Source organism: Sorex fumeus, unplaced genomic scaffold, assembly GCF_029834395.1.
Source record: "Sorex fumeus unplaced genomic scaffold, SorFum_2.1 ptg000019l, whole genome shotgun sequence".
Classification (NCBI taxonomy): Eukaryota; Metazoa; Chordata; class Mammalia; order Eulipotyphla; family Soricidae; genus Sorex; species Sorex fumeus.
In genome coordinates, this window is record NW_026606076.1 from 16,281,559 (window position 1) to 16,299,123 (window position 17,565).

Genomic DNA, 17,565 nt, shown 5'->3' on the forward strand with positions numbered 1-17,565 from the left:
GAGAGCCGCTCGTGGGGGCAACTGGTGACCTCGGTAGGGCGTGAAGGGCGGACCGAAACGCCCCCCTTCCCATGAGGTTTTAGTCGCCCCCACACTCCCGGCTCATACCTGCTGTCCACAAGGCTCCCATGTGGCCGCCATCTTTCTTTCCAGAGAGGAGAGGGCGAATGGGGCAACACCCTTTCCCCTCCGGCAGACTTGATGGCCTGGATCAATGCATAGTCCGTTCACTTTTCTGCTCCAAGCTGCTGGGTTCTGCATTAAGTCCTTGTGCTTCTGGGGCTGTGGCCGTGCTGGAGAGCCGCTCGTGGGGGGCAACTGTTGACCTCGGTAGGGCGTGAAGGACGGACCGGAACGCCCCCCTTCCCATGAGGTTTTAGTCGCCCCCACATTCCCGGCTCATACCTGCTGTCCACAAGGCCCTCATGTGGCCACCATCTTTCTTTCCAGAGAGGAGTGGGCAAATGGGGCAACACCCTTTCCCCTCTGGCAGACTTGATGGCCTGGATCAATGCATAGTCCGTTCACTTTTCTGCTCCAAGCTGCTGGGTTCTGCATTAAGTCCTTGTGCTTCTGGGGCCGTGGCCGTGCTGGAGAGCCGCTCGTGGGGGGGCAACTGGTGACCTCGGTAGGGCGTGAAGGACGGACCAGAACGCCCCTCTTCCCATGAGGTTTTAGTCGCCCCCACACCCCCGGCTCATACCTGCTGTCCACATGGCTCCCATGCGGCCGCCATCCTTCTTTCCAGAGAAGAGAGGGCGAATGGGGCAACACTCTTTCCCCTCGGGGCAGAAATGATGGCCTGGGTTAACTCATCGTCCGTTCACTTTTCTGCTCTAAGCTGCTGGTTTCTGCATTAAGTCCTTGTGTTTCTGGGGCTGTGGCCATGCTCCAAACTTAACTCTGATTTTCAGGGAGAAAGATTGGGTGGTTTACTTCTCATTGATCACTTTGTATATAGAGAGATGTCGCGCGGCCACGTAAGCGGCCGCGCGGTTTTGAGAAAAAGTCCTCGTTCATGCATACTCGAGCTGTGTTTGTAGAGGCTTCTGGTCACCAGGGTTCCATCTGGGGGAGGCGGGATGCGGCGCCTACTCCATCTGGAACTTGCCGGTGCTCTCGGCTCTTTTTGGAACCTGTTTTTTCTTTTTTCTTTTCCTCCGGGATCCCGCACCCTCCATGTGTTCCTTCTCTTATTCTGAACGCTTCAAAGATGGCGCTGGGGGGCAGGCTGTGGGCATGACTTCCGGAATCAGAGGTTACCTGGGAGGTGTAGTCCGGCAGATTTGAGAAAAAGTCCTCGTTCACGCATACTCGAGCTGTGTTTGTAGAGGCTTCTGGTCACCAGGGTTCCATCTGGGGGAGGCGGGATGCGGCGCCTACTCCATCTGGAACTTGCCGGTGCTCTCGGCTCTTTTTGGAACCTGTTTTTTCTTTTTTCTTTTCCTCCGGGATCCCGCACCCTCCATGTGTTCCTTCTCTTATTCTGAACGCTTCAAAGATGGCCCATCTTTGTTTTCTTTAATCTCGAAATCTTATGTTTTTTATTTTAATGAATCACCATGAGATACAGTTACAGACTTACAAACTTTCATGATTGCGTTTTGATCTTGAAATCTTTTGAGACAAATAGAAAGTGGTTTGTAGGAAGCTCATAGCTCTGGGCATGTTGTATGGTAATACCCTCAATGTAATACTCAGAAAGATTAAGGTGTTTTACTGGAGTGACAGGGAAGTTATGTATTTATCAATATATAGTGTTATTTTGTTCAGTTTAAATTGTTTGTCTCTTGGTTACGTGAATATCTACAAGCTCTTATAAACCTGTTTCCTCTCTCCTGGCAATGAGGCAAAGCAGTAGAGAAGTCCAGTCTTGGGTCCAAAAGCAGGCCTCAGAAGCCTGTTGATTGGATATCCCTCTGTTAATGCACTATCTGAGTACCTAGAGTAAACTCACTGCATGCATTAAAGGATATGGTAATAATACTTTGGATTTTTCTTTTGTTTTGAGGCCTCACCTGGCAGTACTCAGGAAATACTCCTGGTGGGGCTTAGTGGATCATACGGGATGCTCAGGATTATGCTCAGATTAGGTGCATGTAAGGCAACTACTTTACCTGCTGTACTATCACTCCAACCACTATTATGGTAGGATTTTAAATGGAAACTTTAGTAACCCTCCATAAGATGATAATTTGTTTTTTTTCTACAGAGAAACCTGTCTCTGAGGGGCAATATGGTTTCCCTTCCACATTTACAATTACAGTTACAGATTGTATTCAGTAAAATTGGCAATGTGTTCACATTGATGTGGTAAGAACTGGGGTCAAAATTTATAAATTATTTATTTTTTATTGAATCAAAGTGAATTAGAGCATTACAAAATTGTTCATGATTGTGTTTCAGCCATACAATAGTCCAACACCCATTACTCCTACCAGTGTATTTTCCCAAAACCAGGGTCCTCAGTTTCCCTCCCACTTCTTCAAGTCAAAGCAGAGGGAGTACATCAAACTTAAACATTTCTTCACTGCCAAAGAATGGCGGCCAAAATTAAAACACTCCCTCAATGAACAGGAGAAAATATCTGCACAGCATTCGTGTGACAAAAACACAAATTTCCAAGATGCGCGAACATTGGCAAAACTTAGAAACAAAATAATATACTTAGAACTTAAACCTTGCTCTGTGCTCAGAGATCACTCCTGGTGGCCTTCGGGGACCATAAGTGGTGCAGGGGATCAAACCCAGGCCAGCCTCGGTAGTGTTCAAAGCAAGCTCCCTTCCCACTGTGTAAGTAATCCAGCCCAGCCCCTGTACACCTAATTTTAATTGATGCTTTCAGGACCTCTGAGACTCTCTGGTGTGATCCCTGAGCAGAGCCAAGTATGCTCCCCCAAAACAAACAAAAATACACAAAACAACATCAAAAACATATCTTCTCCCTTTTACCGTTAATTTTTCCTGGATCTCCTGTTTGATGTTATCTCAGATATCTCTCAGTCTACCTATTGTCAGGTGTATTCAAACAGCTTTGCTTAGCCTAGGGCAATCAAACCTCACTCAACTTTTACCCCTCAGCCTGCCAGGAGAGATCTCTGAGCATTGCCAAGTGTGGCCCAGAAAACAAAATGAAACAGAACAAAAGAAAAAAATATAAAAATAATGTAAAAAACATATCATCTACACAATGTAATACTATGCAGCTCTTAGGAAAGATGAAGTCATGAAATTAGCTTCTAAGTGGATAGTTATGGAGAGCATCATGCTAAGTGAAATGAGTCAGAAAGAGAGGGACAGACATAGAATGACTGCACTCATTTGTGGAATATAAAATAACACAATGTGAGACTGACACCCAAGACAGTAAAGACAAGGGCCAGAAAGATCGTTCCATTGTTGGAAATCTGCCTCCTGAACTAGGGGAGAAGGCAGCTGGAATAGAGAAGGGATCACTAAGTGAATGAGCGTTGGAGGGATCATTCAGGATGGAAGATGTGTGCTGAAAGCAGATAAAGGACCAAGTGTGATAGTCTGTCAGTGTCTATATTGCAAAAGTAGAGAGAGAGTATGATGGAAATTGTCTGCCATAGAGCAGGGGTAGGGGTGGGATGCGGTGAGTGGGTGGATAGCGGTGGCATTGGTATTGGAAAATGTGCACTGTTTGAGGGATGGGTGTTCGATCATTGTATGATTGAAACTCAAACATGAAAGCTTTGTAACTGGAGCTCATGGTGGTTCCAAATAAGAATAATAATCACAAAATAAATAAAAACCAATACACCTTCCTCTTTTCACCTCTCCTCTTTCCCTGCTTAAAGACTGATGGGAATCGGTCCCTTCATCCAAGCTTACATGACGTCACTGAGGAGCAGCTCATCAGAGGTTCTGCCCTACTCAGTGTAGCATTTCGCCACTAATCAAGAACTGTGTGGATTAAAGTACCAAGTCGGGGTGCTGGGATTTTTTCCTCTTGATTCTCATTTTCCTTGAGCAAGGTTCAGCCCATTTTATATTAGTTTTGTTTTTAGTTGGGGAGTCACAACCAGTGATGCTGAGGGCTCACTCCTGGCTCTGCACTCAGAAATTCCTCCTGTCACTTCTTGGGATGTCGAAGACCAAACCCAGGTCAGTCATATGCCAGGCAAGCGCCTTACTCACTGCACTATCTCTCCAGCCCCTGAAAGGCTGTTTATTTTGTCTGGAATTAACTGGAATAAAGAAGCCATTCAGACGGACACACCAACTAACATCCCTCTTCTGCTGGAAGGTCGCTCTCCGAAAATGCTTACTTCATGCACTCATTCCCTCTGAGTCTTTGTTCAAATTTCAGCTTTTGTTTATTTATTTACTTATTTATATTTAGGTTTGCGGGGATCAAAAACCAGCGGTTCTCAGAGCTTATTATCGGTTCTGTGCTTACTCCTGGCAGTGCTCAGGGGACCTCATGGGGTGCCAGGATTCAAACCCAGGTTTGAATGCCAAATGCCCTACCCACAGTACTATTGTCCCATAGCATCCCCCAAATCTCACCTTTGAAACATGACACTAACAATTTCCTATTTAAAATAAACATTCTGTTACTAGATCACAAACCTTTTGACAGTGCATTTAATTTCTAAATGCTACATAACATAGCTTTTTCATTGAAAATGTGAACGTAAAGGTTTATTAATCTCTTTTGCACACAAATGCATGGCAAAAATTTTTGGAGATACCACACTCAATAATGACCAGGGTTCAGTACTGGCTTTGCACTCAGAAATTACTACTGGCGATGTGTGTGGGACCATTTGGGATGCCAGGAATGGAATCTGAGTCGACCTCATGCAGAGCAAGCGCCCTATTCACTGTATTATATCTCTCCAGTCCCTACATGTTAAATTAATAACACTGACAGATCATCAATAATATTTAGCCCATGGATTATCAATAACTTCTGAAAGTTCACATTAAAAATGTTCACAAATATTTTGTCAAATGGTTAAGAATCTCCAGATCCAAATGTTTAAAAGGGCAGGAGTGATAGTACAGCTGGGAGGGCACTTGCCTTGCATGTGACCAACCTGGGTTCAAACACCAGCATCCTATATGGTCCTACAAGCCTGCCAGGAGTGATCCATGAGTTCAGAGTCAGGACTAAGCCCTGAGCACAACCAGGTGTTGCCCAACATTAACATAAGACAAAAAAACAAGTCAACAAATAAAAAAACTAAAGAATGGATAAACAGGAAAGAGTCTGCTATAACCCTAAGAAGTTACAGTATTACACATGAAATTTGCCACAAAATAAAATACAGATAGGGCTGATAGAAAATCTTGTAAGAAGTATGAAGCCAGCTCTTATATCAAGCTTTACTCTACAAGCATTTCACTGCTTCATTCACTATAAATTAAGTTCCCAATGATAGAACGCAGAGATTCAATTTTTTTCATTTTCAAAGCATGTTTCTTTTGATCCTTAGTATGATCTGGCAATGGGAGAATGAGCGACAGTACAGCGAGTAGGGTGTTCACACCTTGCAGGCGGCCAATGCAGGATTGAAGCACGGCATCCCATTTCGTCACCTGAGCAATGCCATTCCTGAGTTCAGAGCCAGAAGAAACCCCTGATAATCGTCAGCTGTGACCCCAGAATAGCCAAAAATATAAATTAAAAATTAAATAAATAAATATATATATATATATATATATATATATATATATATATGGTCCCAGGACCCGCATGCCTTTGTTCCTCTGCCAGCATTTGTGGCCGCATGACATCTTACTATCTCATTCCTACTTTGGACAAATTGGCAGGCTACCAAATGGAGCCTGCCCACACGGCAGAGTCTGGCAAACTCCCTGTGGCGTATCCAATATGCCAAATACCAGTAACAATGATGGGTCTCATTCTCCTAACTCTGAAAGAGCCTTGAATATGGCACTTTATAAAAAAACCCTCAGGGCTAGGACAAAGGAGATGTTACTGGGGCCTGCTTGAGGCAATCAACGATTAACAGGATGGTCGTGATTGTGATATATATGGTCCAGTGATCCAATTAAAATTCAGGATGATAGTTTTTATCATTAAGAATTATCATTTCTGCATACTGAAAGTAGACGATAGGTCAAACATGATGGTCACTTACTACATATATAGCAAATGATAACAGCCAAAACGAGAGAGTGAGTAAAAGGGTCTGTGCTTGTCACAGAAGCAGGGGCCAGGGGAATAGGGTGCGGGTGGCAGGAGGGGTAATGAGAACATTGGTGGTGGAAAATGGGCACTGGTGGAGGGATGCGTACTCGATCATTATATGAGTGAAACTCAAACATGAAACCTTTGTAAGTCTGTAACTGTATCTCAAGGTGATTCATTAAATTTTTTTTGAAATTTTAAAAAAGAATTATCAGGGGCTGGAGCGATAGCACAGCGGGTAGGGCATTTGCCTTGCACGCGGCTGACCCGGGTTCAATTCCAAGCATCCCCTATGGTCCCCTGAGCACCACCAGGAGTAATTCCTGAGTCCATGAGCCAGGAGTAACTCCTATAAATCGCCGGCTGTAACAAAAAAAAAAGCAAAAAAATATCATTTATAATTCTTCTTTTCCTAAGTCAATTCAGACTTGGATGTTCCACAATAAACCCCAAATTGAGAGAAGCCTTAGAGAAAAGCAATTACTCTCCAAAAGTTGTCAGGGCTATTTGATCGGCTATGGGAACTTTTGATTTCTCTGCGAGAAGCCAATTTTCCCCAAGTTTGATATCTGCTGTGCTCTTGCAGAACTCTGCGGACTCAGGCTGATGAAATGGGAAAGTTTCTGAAGTTAACACCTGAGGAGACTTTGATTAAAAACTTTTCTAAATTGATCCATTTGCAACCCAGGCAGTAATTTGTAGTCCATGGGTACATCAGAAAGTTCCCTGAGCTCAAAGTATCGGGGTCTCTAGGGACCAAGTCACCGGTGTGTTTTGATAGCCCTGGATTAATACACAGGCATTCACCCGCAGCCTGGCTGAAGGTCCCATCAACTTCACCAACCTCAGACTCAGTAAATATCTCCTGTTTCTGCTCCTGCTTGAAGAAAGAGACAGGGATTTTTCTTCATGATTTTCTGCATGATGGTGGGGCTGTATCGAGAGCCAGAGAAAGAGCCAGAGGCTTGTGCCTGCAAGCCAAGAGCATTAACCGTCCTGCTCCCGCTGCAGCGACCCAAGCAGCCTGCTTGATCGTTAATGACCTTATATCAAACATTGAAGCAAAGAAATGGGCTGTAAATCTTAAGCGTGGGAAAAGTCGGGCAGCGGTAGTTCCGCCGAAATGCCACGAGATGGCGCTGTGGACGTTTCTGTTCCTCTCCACGCTCCTTTCTCTAAGAATTTTCCACCCTTGGGTTTGCTTCAGGGTTCAGTATGGGGTAATTAAGGATCAAGCAATCAGCTTCCACGGTTGCTTGTCTTTCACTTGAGTAATCTGGGTTTGATCCCAGTCTTCAGATATTTGTGGGGTGGATAGCTGAATCTCCTCGGGGATCGAGTGGGTTTCCTTAGCTTTGTCTCTAAACCTCGAGGGGTGCAACAAATTGAACTGAGCCTTTAATGAGCAAGGCAAGGTTATTGTCTTACATTTATTGTTCTTTTCTCTCTGTACCAAAAAAGTTCTGAACGCACCTTCTGATGCCTGTGACCATGACCTTTGAGGGTTTCCTGTTATGGGCAAGCCACACCCCATCATTCCACATTATGAGGGTACTCTAATCGTTTTGTACACCGACGTGGGGAATGGAAGAATATACAGTTCTGACACCCTCAAGTCGGGGTGAGGGAATTCGCCATCAAGGAAATGAAGCTCTGTGTTTTACGTTTTTTTCTTGTTTATTCCTTTATGGTTGTGGCCATACCCGGATATGTTCAGGGCCTTCTGGCTCTGCACTCAGTAATGAGTGATTGAATAACCGTCTGGGAAGCCTATGAATATACCTGGGTCCTATGGATGCAAGGCAAAACCACTATCCACTCTGCTCCTGTTGGAGCGGCCCGAGCTGCGTGCTGGATCCTTAATGACCCCATTTAAGCAAATAGAAGGGCTGAAAATCTTAAACGTGGGAAAATTTGGACCATGCAAGTTATGCTGAAACGCCACAATATGGGGTTGTGGGCGTTTCCGTCCTCTCCATGCCCGTTTCTCTAAGAATTTACCACCCTTAAGTTTGTTTCTGTGTTAAGTATAGGGTAATTAAAGATCAAGCACAGAGCTTCAAAAGGGCATGGTAGGAGAGCCTTGGGGTTGCTAGTTTTTCACACAGGTAACCAGCATTCGATTCCCACCTACAGATCTTGTGGGGGACATAGCTGAATCACCTTGGGGGTCAAGTACGCTGCTCCCTCTTTGCCTCTGGACCACGATGGGTGCAGAGGATTGACGGATTGACCCTGACGTAGACACAGCAAGGCAAAGCTGCAAGGCTGGAGCCATAGTACAGCGGGTAGGGCGTTTGCCTTGCATGCGGCCGACATGACCAACCCGAGTTTGATTCCTCCACCCCTCTCGGCAAGCTACCAAGAGTATCTTGCCTAAAAGGCAAAGCCTGCCAAGCTATCCATGACGTATTCGATATGATAAACACAGTAACAAGTCTCACAATGTTACTGGGCCCGCTCGAGCAAATCGAAGAAAAATGGGAGGAAAGTGACAGTGACAATCTGAGCTGAAAAACATCAGAAGCCACTTTGTTATGTCTGTGACCAGACCATTTAGAAGTATTTTCTGCTATGGGCAACCCACACCTCATCACCCTACATTCTGAGGGTACCCAACCCTCTTCTAGGAGGAAGAGGCAGCATGGATGCAGCAAGATACAGCTCAGAAACACCCATGTTGTGGTGAGCTAATCCTTCAATAAGGGACTGAGGCTGTTTTGGTTTTATTTGGTTTGTTCATGGTTTGGGAGCCACAAATCCAGCAACGTGCAGAGGTTCTCCTGGCTCTGCACTCAGGAAACACTCGGGCATGATCGTGGGGCTGTATAGAGAGAAAAAGGATGCGAGTGCTTTCTTTCACTTGGGTAACCTGGGTTCGATTCCAGCATTCAGATATTGTGGGGTACATAACTGGACTCACTATAAACAGTGCTCCTCTCCCACAGGCCAGGAGCTTCTCTCCTGGGGTGGTTTGTGTTCATGAACTGAGCAGAAGGTCTCCGAGTAGCTTTTCCCAGGGGAGCTCTTGTTTGCAGCATGGGCACTCATTTCCTACTGGTAACCCACAGAAGACATCCCTCCTGTCTTGGCATCCTCATGGGGCTGAGGGCATAACTGCTCACCTGAGATGTTGTCACAGTGTGCATGACCAGAAGAATTCCACCTGGGCTGTTGCTACCCGAGGAACAGCAGAGAAGGATTCCAATTACTGTGCTGTGCCTGATAGTCTTCTCGTCAAAAAAATTCTAGACCTGCAAGTTGGTTTCTAACATTTGCCCGATTCGGTTGCAATTCTGACACGTGGATCGAATTTCCAGGCAACGACCTGACATTTCAGCAAGATGGACAAGCAAAATAGACAGACAGCAGGTCACATAGCTGTGTAATTTTTTTCCAACTCAAAGAACAGACACAGTAAGTGAAAATAACTCCCTCTGCAGAAAATTGAAGCACCAGTTTAGAGGGAAAATAAAAGGGGAACGAGACTGGGTTTGGTACTAGCTTAGTGTGGAGCTTAGTGGGATAGCTTAGTGGGATACACGTGCGAAGACAATAATGCATCCCCACACAGCCGAGACAGACCTTTGAAAACATCTCACCTGAAGCAGATTCCTCTCGAGGATCAATGAGTTTTCTGTTATCTTGTTCTATTTACTTAGGTGGGGAGATTGCTCAGGGATTCCTGCTGCTGGGACTCTCTGGGGCCGAGAGAGATACCACGAAAAAACAGACTTTCTTTGGACACTATTGAATTTATTCGCCACCGTGGCTTGCACATGCCTCAGGCAACCACAACGAAGGTCCGAGCTCACAAAACAATGCAGAGAAGCCATCAAGGATGACCTAAAAGACAGGAGAACAGCGATGCTGGTAGATGCGGCAGAAGCCAGGAAAAGCATTCGTAATGCCTGCCTGTCCTTCACCAACTACAAGACAAAGATGACTGCTCTCCGACATCCTGATGGACTATCACACCTTCCAGAAGAGCAATGGAGAAGATTATTCATGACTTCTATGCATATCACTTTAATAGCCACATCCACTTGCCCACATACCACATTCCGCAAGATGGATATGTCGCTCCCAATGTTCTCCCTTCTGAAATTCAACACGCCATCTCGTCGGTAAAGAAACAAAGAGCACCTGGCCCAGACAAGATCAGTCCTGAACACCTGAAGAACTTACCATAAGTACTCATCAATACACTGGCTCGGCTCTTCACACGCTACCTACTGAATGCAAGGTTCCATCCCAATGGAAAACCAGCAAAACAGTACTACTATACAAGAAGGGAGACATTCACAGCATTGGCAACTATCACCCAAACTGCTTATTGTCTGTCATCTACAAACTGTTCACTCGAGTCATCCTGAATAGGATTAGCAGAACACTAGATGAAGAACAACCATATGAACAAGCCAGGTTCCGAAAAGGATTAAGTACCACTGACCATATCCACACGATTACTAAGTTCATTGAGGATTCTCATGAGTTCAAGATGCTGTTCTATCTAACGTTCATTGCTTTAAAGAAGGCCTTTGATTCTGTTGAGAGAGAAGCGGTCATAGAAGCCCAAGCCAATCAGGGTGTACAAACTCAATACATCAGGATCCTCCGTGAGCGCTATTACGGATTCACTACCAGGATCTCACCATTATAAAAAGAAGTAATCATCCATGTCAAGAGAGAGGTTCGGCAGGGTGATACCATTTCACCAGAACTCTTCAGTGCCACCCTCAAGAACATCATGCGACGACTGCAATGGGAAGAAATGGGAGTAAAGATAGATGGTCGGCAACTACACCACCTCCACTTTGCTGATGACATCGTTCTAATAAGACCAAACATCAGCCAAGTGACACAAATGCTGACCTACTTCGACAGTAAGTGTGGAAAGGTCGGACTACAGCTGAATCTTACGAAGACAATGTTTATGAGAAACAGCCTCGTTCCTGACGCTCCATTTGCTTTCAATGGAACCACCATCTCTGAATGCAACAGTTATATATACCTAGTTCGAGAAATCAACATGATGAATGACCTGGCACCTGAGTTGCGCAGGAGGAAGAGAGCAGCTTGGAATGCCTTCAAAAGTGTTGAAGAAATAACTAAGAGGACAAAGAACCTCCAGCTACGAGCACATCTCTTCAATTCCACTGTTCTTCATTCATTAACATATCGAGACCTGGGCCCTACAAAAACAGGATGAGAATGCTACTCGGGTCTCTCAGAGAGAAATCAAAAGAGCTATGCTTGGAATATCATGCATCACTCAAATGAGAGATAGAATCCGGAGTTCTGATCTCCGTCCACGGTCAAGAATCAGGGACGCTCTTTCATCTGCCAAGGAATCAAAAATCAGATGGGCTGGACACATAATGAGGTTTACAGACAACCACTGGCCTAGAGCATTACTGACTGGATTCTACGGGACGTCAAAAGATTGCATGGACGCCCACCTACAAGATGGTCAGACTTCTTCGTCAAGACCCTGAATGATCGGTTTGAGGCTCTGCATGTTCCTAGAACGAACAGATGCCATTGGGCTACAGTAGCACGCAACAGGCATGCATGGAGACATTACTGGCACGCACCTGAATAAATTGATGAATAAAGGGGGATCAAGTGATCAAGTGATATATTTTTTAGGTTTAAGAATTACTGCTTTTATGCAGCAACATGGTTGGAACTGGAAGATACCGTCTTGAGTGAAGTTAGCCCGAAAAAGAAACAAAAACAGGATGATGTTCACTCATCTGTGGAATACCGAACACTGGATGTGGAAATGTACTGTAATAGGACTGCTTTAATCATCCCTGATTCCAGTGTTTAGAGAGAAGCCGGACAAAGAAGGAAAGAAATTTGGGGCAGAAGAGAAACAGAAGTTTACAGGGATCAGGGATTCATTTATGCCAGTGACATGAGTGAGGGGTGTAGCCATTTACCCAAAACACAGATGCAACAGAACTGAAAACAAGAGATCTAAGCTGTAACCACTGAAAACTAGTCATGTGCTTGTCCAGATGACAGGCGGGGGTAGAGTTGGGACTGGGGTGGGGAGGGAATACGGGAACACGGGTGGAGGGAAACTGATGCAGGGATCTGTGTTCAATTACTGTATGCCTAAAGACAATTATCAATAACTTTGAAAATCCTGGCACTTTAATGAAAACTTTAAAAAACAATACAATAAAATACATTTCCAGATTTCAGCACCCACTGAGGGTAAAGACCCTCTAGTCCCAGCATTAGGCTCCGATATTTTTCCTGTGATGCTGAGACCATAGATGTGGTTGTGAGGATGGAGCCGGACCCCACCTTTCAAGTCGTATGCTCGGTCCACTGAGCACTCTAATGGCATAATAGTTTCAACAAGAGAATCTTACAGCACACTTGTATGCAATACCCCTGTTCTCTAAAGAAATTGCTGTAATGCCACATCCTGAACCTGTGATTTGAGTTCTGAAATCAAACAAAATGCACAATGAGAATTACTCCAATGTTGAATGGAATGCAGTTGAATGACCAAGCACGTGGAGGACATCTCCATAGTCTCACAGTCCAAGCAAGCCTACAGAAAGGGAAAATCTACAGGGAGTGTTGCTGGGAGAAGCTCGGCAATCCCAAAAAAAGCCTTTCGGGTTTTGTTTTGAATAAGACCCAGTGATGCTTGGGATACCATAGGGGATGCTGGACATCGAAGGTAGGTGGCATCTGTAAGGCGAGCACCCTCCGTGATGCACTGCTGTTCTGGTTCGAATTAGCTTCACGATGGGCTCACAGTCACAATTTAACATACACACAATAAAACAATTTTTGGTGCGTACAAGCGTACAGCAGGTAGGCATTTGCCTTGCATGAGGCTGACAGGGGTTGATCCTTGAACACTTTCAAAAGCAACTTACGAGAACCACCACGAATAACTGCTGAGCATCCCCAGGCACCCAAACAAAAGAAAACTAAATTTCTTCCCATATTCAAAAAACCATTGCAATGATCCAAAGGCAAAGATATGCATGGTGTCAGATTGACTGAGAGAAGTCCAGAAAGGGCACATGCCCCTTTAGGTGTACAGTCAAGCTAGTTATACAGCCGCGAACACAAGGAATATTTGACATATCTGACAGATAAGGAAGAATGACAACAACGTCAAGAAAGCAAAGCACAGGATCTATCCGAAATGAACAGCTCCGGGGAGAAGACACCCCTACCCCATGCCACACCTCCATATCGCATGTTCTAGGGATGAGAAGGGGATACTCAATGTTCAATGAGCAACTCAAAGATGTTGTGGATTGGAGGACTCCTGGGTTGGCCACATGCAAGGCAAGCATCCTACTTGCCCTACTATTGCTCTGGCCATTTCTAAATAAATGGGAGTAAACAGGAAAAATCGGAGAGCAATTACAAAGCTTCAGGTTTAGTTCTCGGTCATTCAATGAAACACCCATCCCTTCACTGTGCCCATTTCCCACCACTAAAACCCCAAGTATACCGCCATTCCACAGTCTCCCCCTACCTGTGGGGCAGATGATTTCCACATTCTTCTCTCTACTTTGATTACATTCAATATTTTGACACGAGACCATTATTATTTGAGATTTTACCCCAGCACTCAGATGTGGCGAAAACGCAACAGTAGACAATTCTTTTGCGATTGCTGGTTAAAAATAACATATGATTTTGGAATTCTGAAATTTTAACAACTAAATCTGCAGGGATTTCTGCCAAAACCTGCTGGGTTCCGAGATTTGTTCCTGAGTCTCTGGGACTATGGCCATTAAACAGCTTTACCACAAGCCAGAGAGGCGGTTCGTGGGAATGACATAGGCTCATCTTGGGGAGGGGAGGAATTGGCCGGCTCCACCCCATCCTGAGAGGCCCCACATATCTTTCTCAGTGTGGGCCCAAACCTGACTTTCCAAAGGCCTTGGAGGATGGAGGCCACCGATCCACCAAGTGGGAGCAGTTGGGGGGACAGCACCAATTCTCCCTGGGGTGGACCGGGGACAGTAACCTACTGCAGGGTCCAGATGCATTTCTGCTAAAAGGCGCTGGGTTTCGAGATTTTTCTCTGAATCTCTGATCATAGCCATTAGGCACCTTGATCACGAGCCAGAGAGGTCAATCATAGGTGCCAGACAACTCGAGCTTTCGGTGGGGTGGGGAGAAAAGGGCCGGCTCCACCACCATCCAGTTAGGCCATGCATGTCTCCTAACAGCAGTCCCAAACCTAACCGTCCAGAAGCCATAAGAGATGGCGGCCATTGAGCCGCCAGGCACGAAACCTATTGCCACCTGAAATACCGAGCTTCAGTAACCTACTGTGGGAACCAGACACATTTCTTCTGCAAGCTGTTGGGTTCCGAGATCTGTTACTGAGACTCTGGGATCATGGCCGAGTGATCAAGAGCCAGAGAGTCCGTACATGGGCAGCGACTCGGGGTCTCATTGAGGTGGGGAGGAAAGGGCAAAGTCCACCCCAATCCCATGAGGCCCTGCAAGTCTTGTCACCACAGGCCCAAACCTGTCTGTCCAATGGCCTCTGGAAGATGGTGGCCACCGATCCACCAAGTGGGATCAGGCGGAGATACACACCCATTCCCTCTTGTGGTGCTCTGTCACTGGTAACTCATTGCGGGAACCAGGGGCATCTCTGCAAAAAGCTTCTGGGTTCCGAGATCTGTTACTGAGACTCTGGGATCATGGCCGAGTGATCAAGAGCCAGAGAGTCCGTACATGGGCAGCGACTCGGGGTCTCATTGAGGTGGGGAGGAAAGGGGAGAGTCCACCCCAATCCCATGAGGCCCTGCAAGTCTTGTCACCACAGGCCCAAACCTGTCTGTCCAATGGCCTCTGGAAGATGGTGGCCACCGATCCACCAAGTGGGATCAGGCGGAGATACACACCCATTCCCTCTTGTGGTGCTCTGTCACTGGTAACTCATTGCGGGAACCAGGGGCATCTCTGCAAAAAGTTTCTGGGTTCCGAGATTTGTTACTGAGACTCTGGGATCATGGCCGAGTGATCAAGAGCCAGAGAGTCCGTACATGGCAGCGACTCGGGGTCTCATTGAGGTGAGGAGGAAAGGGGAGAGTCCACCCCAATCCATGAGGCCCTGCATGTCTTGTCACTGCAGGCCCAAACCTGTCTGTCCAATGGCCTCTGGAAGATGGTGGCCACCGAGCCACCAAGTGGGATCAGGCGGAGATACACACCCTTTCCCCCTTGTGGTGGTCTGTCACTGGTAGCTCATTGCGGGAACCGGGAGCATCTCTGCAAAAAGCTTCTGGGTTCCGAGATTTGTCTCTGAGTCTCTGGGATCATAGCCTTTAAGCAGTTTGATCAGGAAGCAGAGACCTTGCCTCCAATTATATAGCTGTGCCGGAAATGGTTTGTTGGTATGTCACGCACATACCTAACTTTTGGCTGTTTACTTTCTTGGAAGACTTTGCCGAAAGTTTTTGTTGTCTGGCCAAAGGCACAGCATCAATTTCGGTGTATCTGGAAGTCTGACGATGCCATCAGGCAGCTGATGCACTCGCCTTACAGGCACAAATTGACCTGCTGGTGGGACCATACACGCAGAAAGTAGAAATTCTATATATGGAAAAAAACACCAATAGTGGGGTTGGACTCACTGTAAAGCGAGTAGGATGCTTGCCTTTCCGGTAAAGGTAAAGGCCCTCCCGTTGTTCGTCGATTTGCTCAAGCGTTCCTTGCTGATCCAAGTCAAACTTCCCCATCCCATAGGAACCCAGAAACACCACAGAATAATTCCTGAGCTGCAGAACCAGAAGTAACCTTGAGCATCAAAGAAACCCTTCCAACTCCACTGAATAAAAAAGCTATTAAAATTAATCCAAAGAGGGGCTGAAGTGATAGCAGAGCGGATAGGGTGTTTGACTTGCACGTGACCAACCCAGGTTCAAATTCAAGGAACAATATGGTCCCCTGAGCTTTACCAGGAGTTATTACTAAATGCATAAACCAGGAGTAACCCCATGTGCAATGCTGGGTGTGACCCAAAAAGCAAAAAAAATATTAATCCAAAGAGTAAATTTTCAGAGGCAAATATCTCTCACTTGTCCAAACCCCAGCATAGAAGCCAATGAAAATGACCGACCGCAAAAGTGTCCCTTTCCTTTGTGGGCTGCCCGAGAACATATCTGGAGTTTCGATAAGTGTTATTTCTAGTCCAAAGGTTCCAAACAGGGTCCTGCAGAGTCTCGAGTAGGGAGGAATGAGATGGTCAAGACCCCCACTCTCTTCAGGCTCCTCATACCAAGGCCTGAAATCCATGTGCCCACCCTCCAGTACCATCTTGGACCTGGATGCAATCGTGGCCGCACAGGACTTCAGGATAACACACCCTCACCCATGACACCTGCGCCACAGAACAGCCTCCAATGCACCCCTTAAAAACTCCACATCCCCTAAAGTCTGGATGTCTGGAACAAGTAAAAAAGCGTGAAAGTGCCCTACAAGCTGGCGTGACCTGCCGCTCAAGTTCCCAAACCAGGATTTTCAGGGGACTCAAAACCTAACACAGGAAAGACTGAAGAATGAAGGTTTACCTATTTTTCCATTTTCAAAGTATTCAATGCTGCATCTTGGTTGATTTCTCCCATAACTCCCGCTAACCAGACCCTCTGGGCCAAGCCAGAAGCATAGCAAACAATAACAGAGTAGTGAGCCATAACAGCTCTGAGCAGGGAGATGATTCTGTACCTGTTTATTCAGTCATCTTCCTCCTTATTTTCATCACCAGGACCCATTATTTACAAGTTAACACACAAGCAATTCCAAGCACTAGAATACTGGCATAGGTGCATCCCGGGTGAAAACCAGCAGGTACCTTTCAATGACATGAGGAGAAGCCTGTTCCGAGCAGGCAGGCTTACTTCCCTCTTAACTGCACTTTTTTAACACCCTTGACCACCGTGTCCAAAGGAAGCTTGCTTGACTGACTTGTCCTGTTCTGTCCTTAGAGACTGTTATTAAGGGATAAAATCACTCAGTATGAACTTTTATGTTTCTTAAGGTGTGAGGGGTACATGAAGCCCTTCCCACTCCCCTGACATATATGCAGTTTGTCTCCAGAATTGATTCTCACATAATGAGTTAGAGAATAGCACCAAATGAAGGCCTTCCCACAAGTCTGACACTGATAAGGTTTCCCTCAACAGTGAATTTTCCTCTGCTTAGAAAGGATTCAGAATGGCAGAAGCCCTTCCCACATTCCTCGCATACATAAGGTTTTTCTCTGGCACGAATCCTCCTATGTACACTAAATCTGAGGCTTCTCATAAGGCCTTTCTACATTTATTACAAGTATATGGTTCCTCTCCAGTGTGTATTCTCCTATGTACATTAAG